The following is a 16,279-nucleotide window of genomic DNA, read 5'->3' on the forward strand; positions in this document are numbered from 1 at the left end:
GTGGTTATTGCTTAGTAACTGGGTTAAACAAGGGTTGGAAATGTTTCAGCTTAGTTTGATAGGGGCAAAACCAGTGTCCAGAACAAACTGTGCACAAATCAACTATTTCATGTTCTGCTCTTGCACAAAAATGCTAATACAGAAAGGAAAAGTGAGTCAAAAATAAGTAATGGAAGAAACGGGGTAAGTAAGACAGATGAGGAGATAGAATCCTGCGTGAGCTTCTTACAGAGAGATTATGGAGAAGAATGAGATTTTCTTCACTGGCGCCTAGAGGGAGGAGTGATATATTCAGTTTAGGTTCAAAGAAAGTAGTTGGGAAAGAAGCAGGAAAATGTGCAGCATGTAAGACTTTGATTGGAGGACAAGTCCTACAGGGACCTCTCTTCTGGATGAGGGAATTGGGCTCAGAAAACATGGCAAACAGCTGCCAAAAACAGCATTGAAGCATTAAAACTGTCCCAATCAAATAACCGGGAGATGCCATTTGTTTAGCTTTCCAAACACCTCTCTGTTTCCTAACCGTCTTTCCCTCTGACCATAAGCTTTCTGTGACCTGTTCTCCTTCTCTGGAGCAGTGACTGATAGTGAGGTGCCAGTTACATGGGCTGCCTGGGTAACATTAGCCTGCTTATGTAACCGGACACTACAACTGGGGGGAGATTGTGGCCCTGCAGGTTGAACAGCCTCGTGTGTATGCACTGCTGTACGCCCACAGGTGTCATTTACCTTTGGTACATTATGGAGAGAGACATGACCTGTTTCAAAGCCATGACTCATGCACAGAAAATATAAAGAAAGTGAATATTTTTATTTTAACTATAGCAAAATTCTCTGAAATATGTAAAAATATCAGTTCATGCTAATGTCTAATGAAGAAGTTTGCTTATCTGTGATTAAAAAGTTTAGTCAAAAGATGGATGCTGTAATAAATCATCTTATTATTGACATGGAGTTTAGTAACAATCTATCGATATAACAAAACTGCCAACAGTGCACATTTTGAAGAGCTACTGTAATATCAAGTTAGTCTGGAATGACAAAATGAATAAAATAAAATAGAACCTAAGACGTTAAATCAACTCAATCATCAGGCATGTCCAGCTTAAGGCTGAAACTATTAATCACATTAATGCTGATGAATCAATTATTGGAAAAATCTTCAACTAAATTAGTAACTGGTAAATTAAATGGAATATACAGCCACAATAAAGGCAATTATCTTTTTTAAGCCAAAAATGTACAACAATATGTGCATTTTGCTTTTAAGAAAGAAAGAAAAAAAAAAAAACTTCGGTCTGTAAATATGTTCTACCCAGAATGCCTCTAATGGCATAGCTTTCGCTTGACCTGATTCAAAACCTATACCTTTTGTGATTAAAATTATTAATTGGTCGATCCAAAAAATATATCAATAGATTAGCACTACACTGTATTGATGAATAAGTCAAGCAGAAAGGGCTGAGCTGTTCACATGTTGGTATTATTACTATTTATCAGCTGCACATGAATCTTTTGCTACCAATGATCAAGAGTTCAATGAAAGGAATGGCATGTTATTGCATTTAGTCAATAAAATATTTATTTTTTTATTTAAAAAAAATAATTCAATTAATTTATTTATATATCTGAATGTATTCCTAATATTAAAAGAAAAGCTTAAGTGGTTATATAAAAAAATCTGGAGAATGTCATTTTTTAAATTTGATTAATAGTCAGAAAAATCAAAATAGAATAAATCGATTACTGAAATAATCACCGATTGCAGCTTGATGATGCTAACAAACTGATAATAGTGTATTAAGTTTATTGTCCCTTTAGTTTCAATGAACACATTCTTAACTCCTTGCAGCCACTTGGAAAGCAAGTGTACTGCAGCGACTGGAAAGCGCAGCAGGTTCATATACTGACACAAAGGCAGCCTTCCTGACAGCGTGTGGGTGTCCTGTGGAAACCTCGTCCTTTGGTGTGTTTGCTGAAGCATGTACGTACATAGTGACTGGTCAGGCCCCAGCAGGTGGGGGGTGGGGCTGCAGTGGGTGAAAATGGTGCACAGCAGCATTGCACGGTTTCTTGACCACCAGACAGATGTGCTGCAGTCCCACATGCTTATTACACACCAAGGGCAAGGCAGGGGAGTCGCATGCACAGCTACACACACACACACACACACACACACACACACACACACACACACACACACACACACACACACACACACACACACACACAAATGGGCTACCATGACATCATAAAAAGCAGAATGAACCGCAAGGACACATGAACGCCATATAGATGTATTTATGTGCAGCTGCAGCCCAGTAACAGTTTCATCCTTACTGACACTCCAACATCAAGACAGCTGCAACATTAAAATTCATGTGAACCAAGAAAATGAGGCCTTAAAATGGGAAAATAGACAACTATGATGGATGAACAGCAAAACTATTCTGATGATATTGTTTCTAAAATGGATAGAGCCTGTTTCGCCTCGCTGAGTGTGTCATATATAGCCTTACGCTCCTGTATTATTTAGTAACGGTTTGGAGGTTGAAAAAAGAAAAAAAAAGAAAAAAACCTGTTATGCAAACCATTTAAAACAAAAATGTGTTCATAGTGTTAGGAGGTCAAACTGGTATTTTCACTAAAGGTTATCACAACTCCAGAAACTTAGTCTTTGTAAAAAGATGTGTTCCGCTTTATGGCCACAGGTATTTTAAAATGAAACCATGCAGAAGAAACAAACGACCAAATCTCAAAACTAAAGATTTCCTAAAAAAAAAAAAAAAAGAGGGAGGCGATGACCTGAGCCAATATGTTGCCCCACCTCAATCCGCCAGAGCAACTTTCAGGTATTTTAAAGTCAGAGGGGGAGCAACACATCCCCTCTAGCCAGAAGAACAACATACAAACAGTCTGTGAAGAACGGCAGGCTCTTTGTCCTCCAGGCTGACAAGATTACCTTCAAACAAAAAATGTGCTCAAATGAAAAACAGCAGTATAACAGAGCTTTTTAGATCCTGCAAGACGTCACATTGGACTGAGGTGTACTCGCTTTATTAGGAGAATTTGCTTTTCTCTGCTACATTGTACAAACAGAACAACATTGTTTCATTTTTTTATGATTTCTGTTTGTGTCTTATTTCAAAATGGAAACAAGACTTAGCTAAACACAGGAAGTAATCAGCATATATATTCAACAAAGCATTATTCTACGGTCTCCACGATGCTGCATTTCAAAGTGTTTAATGTGTAGCAAGCTCCCACGATAAACTTCAGCAAGAAACAGAAGCAAACGGCCACGCATTGCTGCAGGCTGGCAGCATGAAGTAAACAAACAAGTTCCACAAACACACAGAGCGGCAGCAGCGGAGGAAGAGGACAGAACGGGGTTTTTTTTGTCTATTTTGCCTACATTAATGAGTTTTGTCTGAGATTCCTCCCTGATGCATTTCGCCCGAAGCATCCTTGATTCTACAAACCACACCAGCAAATGTTTCACAACAGAAAGACTTCACTGTTTGCACTTTAGCTCAACTTTGTAATTTTGACCTTTCTGACGAAACCAAATGAATTTTGAGACGCCTTGTGGCTGTACAACACAGACAATGTTTCAACTTGCAAACACATGCGGCTGTATCTACTTTGAAAACAAACTGTTTGTCTTCTTAGAAAGACAAACAGAAATGTATTTCACATACGTCGCTTTGCAAAAGCATTCACGTGGTCTTGAACTTTTCCACATTTCGTCCTGGTGCGGTCAGAAACCCCAACGTACTGCACTGGGAGTTAAAGTGATAGACCAGCAGTCTGTGGCTCCAGAGACATTTTGTCATGTTCTTAAAAGATAAAAGTTGGTTTTAGTAGTTCCTCCATCTTTTTTAGTGCAATATCTGATTTGAGTTTCCACAATAGAAGAACTCTGAAGGTGGAAGGAAGATATATCAGCTATGAGCTTCATATCTTAAAGGTGAATTCTTATTTTCTGCTCAGAAATATTGACCTTGTTCTCCTCAAACACATTTGTCTATTGATTTTTTTAAGAACTAAAAAAGACACACCAACCATTTTACATACACAGTACAGTAATAAAAACCTGACAAATATCTCTTTTTTTAAAGGTCAAACTGGTGTAGTGAGTTTAATAATTTGTATATGGTAGAGGAGAGAGCAATACTGTCTCTTTGAACTGTAATTGGCTGCCTGTCCCAGTTATAGACAAACAGTAGTTCTGAGATGTGAAGTTGATAAAAAAAAAGGATTAATGCATCATCTAAATATGTAAGGAGCATGGTGGCCTGCCAAACCATGACTCTCAAAACAGCTAGTTATAAAATCTACACATCTGACCTTGATGGAGAGGTAAGAATGAGCCATTTTTTGGAAAAATTAGAGTAGAATTTCACCTTTTGGCTGACATGCAAAGCAGTACATGTGGCAGAAGACAAAGGCTACAAATCATCCTTAAAACTCCGTGCCTGTGGTGACATACGGTGGTGGAGGCATCATGCTGTGGGGGATGTGTTTCTGCCACTGGGACATGAAAGCTCATCAGGGTAAACTAGATATGGCAAATCGTGAAGCAAAAGCCAGAGCGCTTAAAAAGCAAGACGGCTACTGTTGAGAGACAGTCAGAAAAACTGCTGCTTACATTTATTTGACATTATTAGCTACTTGCTGTTGTTTCTATATAAAAACAAGAAAACCACTCCTTGTCTGAATAAAAAATAAATAAATAAAAAGAACACAACATGCAAGTTTTAGTAATTAGACTGTACAATAACCCTAGCCAATTATATACAGAGCATGGGACAATCATGATAAATTGAAAATTGAATTATAATAGTGCGACCTTTCGAAGAACAAAATTCAAATGAAAGTTGCTCTCTCCCAGAGGTTTCAAAGCTCTGTGCTAAAGAGCCACAAATGCTTCCATTCCCCTGTGGCTGCTGTGTGCTCCACTAATCTGCCAGGCAGAGCGTATGGATGATGGAGAGAAGACAGGAAAGAAATGAGAAGGGGATTCATGACAGGAGTAGATGTGCGTCTGTGTGCAACTTGTCTCAGCATGTGTGCGCGTGCGTGTGCGCGCGACCGCGTATGTTTGTTGAGGTGGAGCATGCGGTGGTTTCTGCTCATGTGAGCGCGCAGCTCGGAGAGATGAACCGAAGTCGGTTTCGTTGTTCTAGAGGGAGTTCACGTCACACTGCTGGAACAAACACAGTCAGCACGAACACACGGGAGAACACAGATGAGGCTCTGTGGGTGGCGAGCAGAGCAGCAGAGCCTCCCCAGATAAAAACACTGTAAAATTATAGCCAGGCCGGGAGTATGCAAACATGAAAAATGACATTGTTACAGTCGTTGGGAGGCTTAACATTTATTGTCATGTTAGCTTTTCATAAGAACCACCAGTAAACTTTATGTCTCATTAAATCGGCGAGGGAATGAAATAGGTTTTTATTCTGGTTTAAAAAGTAGGTGTATTTATCAGTTAATTATACCTCATGAGCAGAAACATCGAAAAGATGAACCACCAGACAGACAGATGCGATGAGTCATTTGATGTACGCTCTCTGAGTAAATATGACTCCCACACCCAGACAAGCAAAATAGCCACAACTTCAGCAGCAGCAACAGATACGAGTCTGGAAACGAGATGCTTTTAAATGTTTACAGTGTTTCAGCTCTCGCATCAAGAATGAAAATAGCTCCTTAGAATTAGATTTGCTGTGAAAAAGGAAGTCGTGTTAAGTTACCCGACACTTTGATCAACGTAAAAATGTGAAATTGCTTCAGTTACATGGGTTTTATACAAATTCGTAGGACTAATCTTGTGAAAGAATATTACGCCGCTCAATAATTGTATTCAAATTCAAGGCTGCATTTTTCTCTGTTTTTCAATTTGAGATTACTCTACTGCACTGAAAGATCAAATATTCAAATATCTTCCTTTATTTTCTTGCCCTTTATCGTGACTACCAAGTCGTGTTTAGAATGTTTTGCTCCTACTATTCTTTTTTTCGCCAACAGAAGCCACGTTTCTTCATCCCTAAAAAGAGACCTCCCTCTGTGACAATAAGCAGAGACTGATAACACCAATCTACTGTCAGGATATCTGGTGTATACAGAGTCCAGGACCGTTTTGACGGACAGGCCCACACACACACACACGCGCACACACACACACACACACACACACACACACACACACACACACACACACACACACACACGAGATGTAAGAGTGGAGGTGTTTGACCCAAATCCTGCAAGGAGAGCTTCCAAATGGATGGTTGAATGGGGAGGTTGGTGGGAGTGTGAGTGTGTGTGTGTGTGTGTGTGTGTGTGTGTGTGTGTGTGTGTGTGTGTGCGCGTCATTAGACGCATCAGGCAGGATCTGTGAGAAAGCACGAATGGAACCAGTGGTTCAGCTGTGCGCATGGAAGCAATCAACCAAAATTAGCAACGCAACCATGAGGACATGCTGAGCTGAGTACTGATGATGAGGAGAAAGAGACAAAATATAACAAATAACACTTTGGCAGACTTCATTATATGCTGGGATAAATACTTTCTGTTCACTTAAAAGTTACATAGGAAACGCCAAAGAGAAATTGGCAGATAACATGTTGGAAATCCTTTTGCTTTTTCAAATAAGTAAATTCACCACATCAGGCACAATAAGGTTAAAAGTCGTCAAAAGTTCATTTTCAGATTCTGCATAAAGCAGTGATACAGCAACCTGATATCAACTCAAGTCTGTTCACCGGAGCTACATATTTGCTTACATAAAACCCATAAACTACATTTACTGGAGAAAACGAATGACACAGGATCTAACAACAAAACTTTTTTGTGTATGGTTGATTGTTTCTACTGGCTTTTACAGTAGCAAAATTGGAAAATGAAGACGAGAGGCGCACATAAATCGAAGCTGCGTTGTCAGAGCACTCTAATTGATCTAACACCCTCTTAAGCTGCACTAGCCAAAGTAAATAACCTTTAACAAGGAGTTGTGAGCCTCAGGTTGCACTGACTCAACTATAGGGTGAAGCAAAGGATGTAAAGATAGGGAGGGAAACCGAGGAAAAGACACAAAAGGCAGTGGTGCATTTGACACATTTGTGTAAGATTAAATAATAGGCTAAAAGATGGGAGTAGAGTCTCTGGTGAGCCACTATGTACTATTAGTAAAGCAGTAATATTCCAAAACAATGCAGGTTATCCATAAAAGTGAGAACCTGACGGTGCGTATTGAGTGGGAAAAAGGAGGTGTGGGAAAACACAAGCGCATCCATCAGCTGCAACTTTTTTTTATTTATTATTATTTTTTTATCTTTGATCTTCACAGGGTCAGTTTACAGAAACATAGAGAAGCAACTATAGCATCAGCATTCGCACTACCGTTCCCAAAATATCGTGTGGCTTTCTGCCGTCTCAGCAACATCTCATATTTATTAGCACAGAAGAAAGCCACACCAACCGCGGGAAGAAAGTGGCTGTGGGGAAATCAAAGAACAGGTAGTGCAAGGTGAGGGTGTCCTCTTAAAGGAGGGGGATTCAGCTTCTAATTGAAGCCATCAATAACCCACCACACAGGTCTGTCAGCCATATCTTGGAGACTGACAGGCTGGCCATGTGTGAATACACAAACGCACACACAGGCGCCTGCAGAGAGCACAACTGTGTCAGATGTCTGATAACCTTGAAGCACCCTGTCAGCTCTTGTCAGCAGAAGCAGGATGATATTTTCAAAAAGCAATGATAAGTTTATTTTTTGGGTGTTATTTTTGGTTTACATGGTTTCTGTCGGGGTCAGAATAATTATCACATTCAAACAACTTAATTTTAGGCCATAAGAATTTCTAAGGGAATTAAATCTAAAATGTTTTCTTCTAAAGTTCCTCTAACGGTTTATTTGTCATGGAAAGATGTAAATTCAGTAAAACGTGGTTTGAAAACAGGGATTTGGAACAAATACAGAAGACATGAAACCTCTAATGACAAATATTATTTTATTTGCTGCTTTTTTTTTTGTTTGTTTGTTTGTTTCACTAAAAGCAAGCAGATTACAATGTATATAATTCACTCCCACTAATTACATTTACTTAATTGACATCTTAGAACTTCACAAGAAACCTAGATTTGCACCACTACACCTAAAAATAAAAAGGCCCTTAAATTAGTTCGAAACAATAATGTCCCACCAGTGCACTTTAACAGATGTGACCTCTAACTAAGTACCTGTATTATCCAGACTGGGTCCTTAACAACCATATGGGACGCAGGCTTGTGCTGTTTGAGTCACCAAATGCCACATGTCTAAAATATGTTTTAACAAGCTTTGCCTCCAGAGCTAAATTAATTGCGGTTTTGTTGTGTCCTACACTGAAAATACCCTCATGGCTGCAGGCCTTTTACAGCCCTCTGTTTATTACTCATCACGTAAGTTTATTTTGAAATCCGTTTTGCCCTTTTTGTTCCCCATCTCTTTGCTCGCTGATGTTTCCCCGCCTCGAAATGATGCCACTCTGAAAATAGATGCATTCTGTCAAAGAAGGAAAGATGAAGACATGTCTGCAAACACAGAAACTCGACGTTCCACCCAGTCTGTCCTTTTCCTTTTCCCGTTTAAGATTCATGAATCAGTCTCACCATTTTTGAAGTTTATTTAAAAGCTTGGGGACAACTCCCTTCATTCATTAGATTGTTTTTAAATGTTTTGAGTGCTAAATAGTTGTACCTATTTTGTGGTACAAAATTGATGCACAGTTTATTACTATGGGGCTTCAAACACGGAGAATTTCCAAAACAGGTAATTAAGAACTAAGGCAATTGCTATAGGCTTTGGGGAATTTACCAACTCTTAATTTCGGGGTGCTGTGGTGGCACAGGCGTAAAGAACCACCCACATACGGAGGCCTCACTCCTCAAGACCCAGCCTGATGACCTTTGCCGCATATCTTCCCCCTCTCTCATTACCTACTTTCCCGTCTAACCACTTTCAAATAAATGCCACTGGTACCAATAAAACTTTTAAAAAAAGAAGAACGACGCATCAATTAAAGGGTAAATACAACAAAAATACCTCAAATCCAAAGCAAAACAAACTCATATCTCACCAAATTATCTTTGACAGCTAAATCCAAGATTTTCGGAAATAATAATGTTGTGCTAGGGTCAGCTTTAAAGGATCATTCTCTCTTTGTGGTCTGATAACTGGTTAAACAGATGCATTTATTCCAAAATACCGATTACCTGTTGCTTTTTGTTAGTTAACTACTGCATATTAATATGGCGATTGACAATAGATTTCAAATGTCATGACGAATGTCCAATATTAATGTAAAAACCCAAACAGATTAAGAACTTATTATCTCATATCAGCCATTCCTAAAATCAGTGCTCCTCATTTTCACCTCTGATACTGAAAATCAGTCAGTCTGCTGAGTAAGACTCAACAGGAGACTTCAGTCCATGTTTGGTCTTTCTCCAAAAACATTTCATGCATTTTTGTGAGATTCACATCCATGCATATGTGTGACATCTGAATTAGTTGGGTGATGAAACTATTCTGTTTAAAACTAAAAAACCATTTCTGCCGGTGAGGTTTCTAAAAAAATCGGTCTCTGAAAGAAGAAAGGCAAAACAAGGAGATTTTGAAATTCTCCATCTCTAAAGCGGTGAAGCTCGTTTCTGACCACAGCGCATAAAAAATGAAAGGCTACGCAGCCAGCTAATACGGTTGCGTAATCGCTGAAACCGATGCACAGAGAATAAACTCAGAGAAGCATCAAGGCGGACGGTGAAAAACACAAAGAATGACCACCGTTTTCTGTTCACAGAACTGCACAGCGTTAATCACTCTTTGTGCACTGCAATTATTCCGAAAATATACAGCACACTAGGCTTCATTGTGGATTTTTCGTAAGTCATGTCAAGATTTTCCTACAAATCACTTCCTTAGTGTCGAGGCAAACACTCACAGGTGGTGGAGACTTAGTGACACTCAAGTCAACAAAAAGGGGGGGGGATGTGATTTTCATGCAGTATTTATGGAAACAGCGTCATTTTATCCTTGAATCAAGATGAAAAACACTTCCTTCTTTCATGGACAGCTTTTTCCAGCATATGCAGTATGTTTTGTTCTGTCCTGTCAAGAACTGAGCCTTCCACTAACATCTCAGTCCCGTTTGTCAAAGAAGTGACAGCATGACAACAAACCAGACTAATCAGAGTTAACAGCAACATTTCTAGAATAAAATTAAATAAAATTCCCTAAAGTCAAATTTAAATCTGATACATTCAGAGAAAAGTCAAATCATAAGAGGTCCAAACTGCTGATCTACTGCGGTTTTAATTTAAACAAAGTCAGCTTGAGAACATTGTCTTTGTATTTTACACCAAGTAACCAAGGTAACACTGTCACTGTGAAGCTTTCACAGATTGAAAAAGACACGGAGTGACATTTATGGATTCATCTGTGCGTCCGCAGCGGGGGGAATAGCACTTTTTCCAAAAACACCCACATGCACAGGGGACACATAAAGCATGATGTTTTCTTCAATAAACACACATCTACAGGAGTAACACTTCAACACTGTAAAAGCAGATATACTGTAAAGCTGAAATACCGTCATGGCTCTGATGCCGGAGGCAACACAAATCTCTGCCTGGCAGTGTTGCATTATGTCCATGAAGCCATTGCTACCTTGAAAGTCTAATCAAATCCATTACAGCTAATGCCATCACAATAAAGAGATGGATTCTTCCTCGATGCTAAGATGTGTGATTTGAGGTCTTGAAGCCATTTTTCTGCAAAAAAAACTAAGCGGTGATGTCCATTATGTCCTTCTTGTGTGTTTAAAATAAACAGCCCTATATTTGTCATCATACATGTATCTGAGATTGAAACTTTAGTATGAGAAATGACTGTAAACTCAACAATAACTGCAAATTCCTAAGAGTCAGATCTGCAGAAAATACATGATGCAAACTTGCTACTAGGATCCAAAATCTCAGAGGAATGTTGAATCAAAAAAAAATTAAGAATTACAGAAGCTGTGTAGTCAAGTGTAGACAATACAATTTAGGTCTACCCTTTAAACTTAATAGTGAGAGTTTAGCTCAATTTATGCACCACATCCACACGCCGAATTCAACACATTTGAACCCCCACAATGGGAGGACAAGAGCCACATTCATGTAACCCCAGCAACATGTGGGTTCACCTTCTTAGAGTCGGAGACAAGACTTAAAAGTAAGTTTGCAATATCAGACACAAGAGCAGTTTCTTTCTATTGTGAACATCTCAAGATGCCTAACAGGATAAGACTGTGTCTAGAGCAGATGGAGGTAAGAATATTCAGAGCATCTTTAGTGACACAGGAATGTCTCCACACATTTTGTCCTCTGGCTAATGTCCCACACTTCTAAGGACGGGACGGAGACAATAGCATGTCAGTGTGACTCCTCATCACCCACTGCAAGTTACTAAAATAGAGTCCACTTGGAAATCGTTGCCCCACTGTGTGTGCACGAAACTTATTTGCACCAATGCCTGTCTGGATTGTGTTACTACAATAAAATGTAAAAAAAAAAAAAAAAAAAACTGAGTGAACCTCTACAATTTCACTTGCCCAGGTAAACGATACCGTTTATTGCCTGAAACAGTATTGTTTAAGATAGAAAATTATGTTTGTTAGAGAACATTTATGCAGAAATAAAAGTATTTATTAACAAGGCAAACCAAAATTGAAAATAATATGGAAGTACAGTACAACTGCTGAAGAATCTGGCTAAAACGTGCTTCAGATTTCGCTCGCTGGCCTTGCTAGCTGTAAGCAGGGCTTTAGTTGTATGTGGGAAGGTCCATTTGCGTTAACTGGTTAAACTGGATATCTTGTCTCGTTGAACTGGTCATCAGATCAAAGCTTTCTAGGAGGTGGGTATTTTAATGCAGATTCTATTCTGGGGTATTAAATCAAAGGAGGTTGGATACATATACTGTATGCTATATTTTCATATGTTTTTGTAAATAAAGTTGAATAGACGTGTATCTTCCTTGCTTTCACTGTACACTTCTACTTCTATTCTTGATCTATTGTATAAAATACAGATAAATGTCTGAAATTTTGTGATAAAATGTTTATTAAAAAAAACATAGGGGATGTGAATATTTTTGCAAGGCAACCCAGCACTGCATCTACAGGCTTCAAAGCCCCTACGTCAGAAATGTTATTTGCTTAATGAAAACCAATTGTTTGAGGTTCCTGAAACTGTTCCAGCAACCACAGGATGATGTACTTGGTAAAGAAATGAAAAACAACTTACAGTTTCAGTTAGGGACCGCTAAAATATACATATCTGTCACCATAGTCCTTTTCCAAAGGTAACTTTTTTTTTTTTTTTCTATTTGCTTATTTAAATCCAGGTGGAAACTTTTATTTGCACAGGCAGTGTATTTGGAGTCATACTGTGTAATCATGCTGCGCAGCAGAGCAGCACTGCAGGAAGTCAGCTTTTCTACCTTTTCATTACAAGTCAATATTAGATTAGACTGCGAGTGCAAGTATAGACACATGCATGTTTGTGAGGATTTTTGGATTACGCCAGACAAGACGACATAGTGGCGGAGGTGCTGAAAGTGAAGTGGGTAATGGGACACCCTGTGTCATGACAGTTTTGCAACAAGTGGGCTCCAGACTCAATAATTCATGACTGGGAACGGGATGGGAGAGGAAAAGTGGTGCAGGGAATTAGTGTGAACTTGCCCTTTTTGGCTAATTCAGTCTACTTTAAACATGAAAACTTGATTTTTTGTTTTTTCGTGAACCAATGTTCAGCAAAGGCAGTGGACGTGTAACACTGATATACACACAAACACAGGGCTGATGAAGAAAATTGCTTTACAGAAAAAGATCCATATTTTAAAAATGTAAAATGGGTGCACCACAAGGTTACAATTGAGGACCAGTGCTGTTCTGCATATAAGTGCCAAATATGTGCAGATGATGCATTCACAAAGGTAAGTGGAAAGAAAGTGGAGTCTCACATGTGAATTCAGCTTTCAAACTGGACATTTTTAGGGTTATTTTCACCCACACACAATGTTAGACACCCATAAAGACTATTCTAGCTCAGAAATAAAATTCCAATATCAATGTGTACAATATTGCAAAGAATGGCTTTCAGATACTATTAGGTATGCTATCATATTAAACCTAATTTCAGCTAGTCTGCTGTGTGTAGCAATAGGTGGGGTAGGGACAGTGCTGTATAACTTCATACTTTAGATCAATCAAAGGAAATTTTGGTAAATTCAGCCATATTTGTTGCATCACATTAAAAAGACTAAACTGTGGAAGCGGTAGGAAAGTGAATCTATAACTTTTTAAAACATTATGACACCTCGATAAAGGTATCTAGCTCTTGGCGATGTGAAAATAAAGTCAAAATGGAAGCAACATAAGCTGACAAAGCAAAAGAGCTTGAGGAGCAGCTGGTTCTTGATGTCTTGGAATAAAAAAAAAGAAAGAAGAAATTCTGAAACTGGGCTTAAAAAAAATTTGCCTTTATTGTGTTTAGCATGCTCCAGGCTGAACAGCACAGCGTGACGGTGGTAGGCAGGGAAGGAGAAATGGTCAGGGGAACACAAAAACGATATTAAGTGACATAAAAGAGATTCCACAGAAGGAGAGATGTTACCGAAGGGCATTTGGGACGACGATAGAGGAGTGAGGAGGGGGGAGATTGCAACATGAAATCTGATCTCCTCCTCCGAGGCTGGAGTTATCCATTCCCTCTGCAGCTCAACAAATAACACACAACAAGCGGGAGTTAAAACTCTCAGAGAACATAATGGAAATCAAACTACGTTTAAATCTAGTAAAGATGTTTTATTTTTATTTTCTAATAATGTCGGAAGGCATTTAATAACTGTGTGCTCACTGCAGAATTGGTTCTGTGTTTTATAAATCGGTTTAGAAGATTTCCTACATATCCGTCTTTGTATTTGCAACCTCTGTCCATAAGCATCTTGTACTCTAAGAAATCGCACCTTTTCGAAAGAGATGAATCTTTTTATGAATCAATAACAATTTCCAATTTTTATAAAGCTTTCAAATACTGAGAGTGGAATCACATGGAGCCCAGCTGGCAAACAGTCGTGGACTCTGAAGTGCTAAAAAGGCAAAGAAACCAAGATGGACTTCTCACTGGGATGTATAGAAACTATCTGGCCAATCATTCAGTTCACAACAACCTACCAGTGATAACAAAAAGATAAAGGAGCATTTTTCTCCTGATTAGAGGAGCAAACAAAGTTACCAAAAGTTCAAGGAAATGGGGATTTCTACACCAACACTGTGGCCTTCAAACCTTACTTATCCCAGCAGTAAACTGTGGGAAACTCCATTAAACCCTTAGTCAATTAGACAGTTTTTATGAATCGACAGTCTGTTGGTGCACCAACTGTAGATTGAAAGCATATGTGACAGGAGTCCATGACTAACAGAAAGAAGACATGCTATAAATAGTTTAAGGAACAGAGAGTAAACAAAGACTGGAATCCTAATAGAATCAGCTGAGCACGAACATGGGAATAGACGGGACGGCGTTACAGGAAGGATGCCTGCTGCTGACAGTTAGCATCGATTAGGTTTGGTATGGATCGGTCGTGTAAACAACTCTGATGATTACAGCTTGCTCTTGAATAAAGATTCTCTTTGCTTCAGTTCAATGGGAATAATATTATTCAACTGGGAACATAGCGAAGGAGTGACCATCATAAAAGTTTATAGGAAAGCAAATATTTCCACTTCCTTGCGCTGGTTTATGAGTGCTGACAATCTGAACTATAATACTGTAAATAGGACATAATGAATTAATGGTGCAAGAGGTCTGGTCTGAGCTGTTACACATGGGGAAATTAACACAATCTGATTATTAATTGGTTGCTTTCGCCTGATAATCCAGAAAAGACCACCTGTTAATGTGAACATGGCTTGGACTTGCCGTGATTTATGCCACCAGGGTCAGAAAATGTTTAAAACACAAACATCTGTTTCTTAACTGAAGGTTCATTGTTGACCCATGGCATTTATGGGAGTGTTTGCTCTTCTCTTGCATACTAGCTAAACACAAGTCTCAAATCTTTCCACCAAAGTCTCTAGAAAAGTCCCAAATAAAGGCATGAAACTCCCAAGTCCAAAGTCAAGGCATGCAAACCTCGAGTCGAGTCCTAAACTTTTAATTTCAAATCTTAAACAAGTCATTTAAAAAAACGTGTAACTTAATCTGAGAAAATAATCATTTTAATATTTCAAATTACGTTGAAAAGTGGTTTTATTTGCCAGAAGAGAACTTAAATATTGTCTACAAATCAGTGCTAATGTGGCCGTTTACAAATAAAACATCAGGTAAATTTAGAAAATTATGAAAAAAATCGATGTAATATATATAAAAAAAACATTTCAACCAAAAACATATTTCCCACTGAAGCACTACAAAGATGCTTTTACAATATTATGAGTCGTGATTCTATCCGCCAGCCTCAATACACTGACTGCTCCTGGTTCTTTCATGATTTCATCAAGTTGAAAGTCATTAAATTTGTGACTTCATTCTAAATGCCATGACTTGAGTCCTCACTCTGTCACTTTTTAACACTAAAAGTGACTGATGCAGTAATAAAGACAGCTAAAAGTGCTCCATGATTATAGAAATGTCAGGCTGATAAGATGGTGTCATTGAGAATCCAACAAAGTCTTCCTTTTGCTCTGTACTAATTCAGCACTTAGTGGCAACGTTTTAGGTCAGAAAACCAGTACGATATTCTTCTGCTGTGCTCAATGATAATAATATCTATTATTAGCAACACACCATAAAAATGCATTATGTTAAATTTTATGCATTCCAACGCTGCAGCAACACTTCTACAGACAAAAGATTGTACAGTCTTATGCATCTGCCTGATTTAATGAGGTCCAAATGACTGAGTCAATGTATCCCTCCTCCATACTTTTGTATCCATAAAAAAATTCTTTAGCATACAAGTTTAATTCTCTCGGTAAGTTAATTTTTTGATGGATTAAGTGGATTAAGTGGATAAAGTGATTACACTCTATTGTTATTTAGTTTGATTTTGATTTGCTGGTTGAAATTTCTTAGAATTGTATGACCATATTTCAATTCAGTAAATGAATTTCAAACCTTTGTAACCGTCAGACAAACAACATAAAATGTCTCATTTCATACCTGTTCTTTTTGCCTTTAA

The 16,279-nt window shown here is 38.5% G+C and overlaps 1 protein-coding gene across 1 annotated transcript in view; it reads right to left on the reverse strand.

Annotated features, from left to right (window-relative positions):
- The window catches only part of bcr (BCR activator of RhoGEF and GTPase), a 79,402-nt gene that overhangs the window by 51,805 nt on the left and 11,318 nt on the right, over nt 1-16,279 (reverse strand). The gene's annotated exons all lie outside the window — the stretch shown is intronic.

This window comes from Poecilia reticulata, chromosome 12 (genome assembly GCF_904066995.2).
Source record: "Poecilia reticulata chromosome 12, P_reticulata-male-v2, whole genome shotgun sequence".
Taxonomy (NCBI): Eukaryota; Metazoa; Chordata; class Actinopteri; order Cyprinodontiformes; family Poeciliidae; genus Poecilia; species Poecilia reticulata.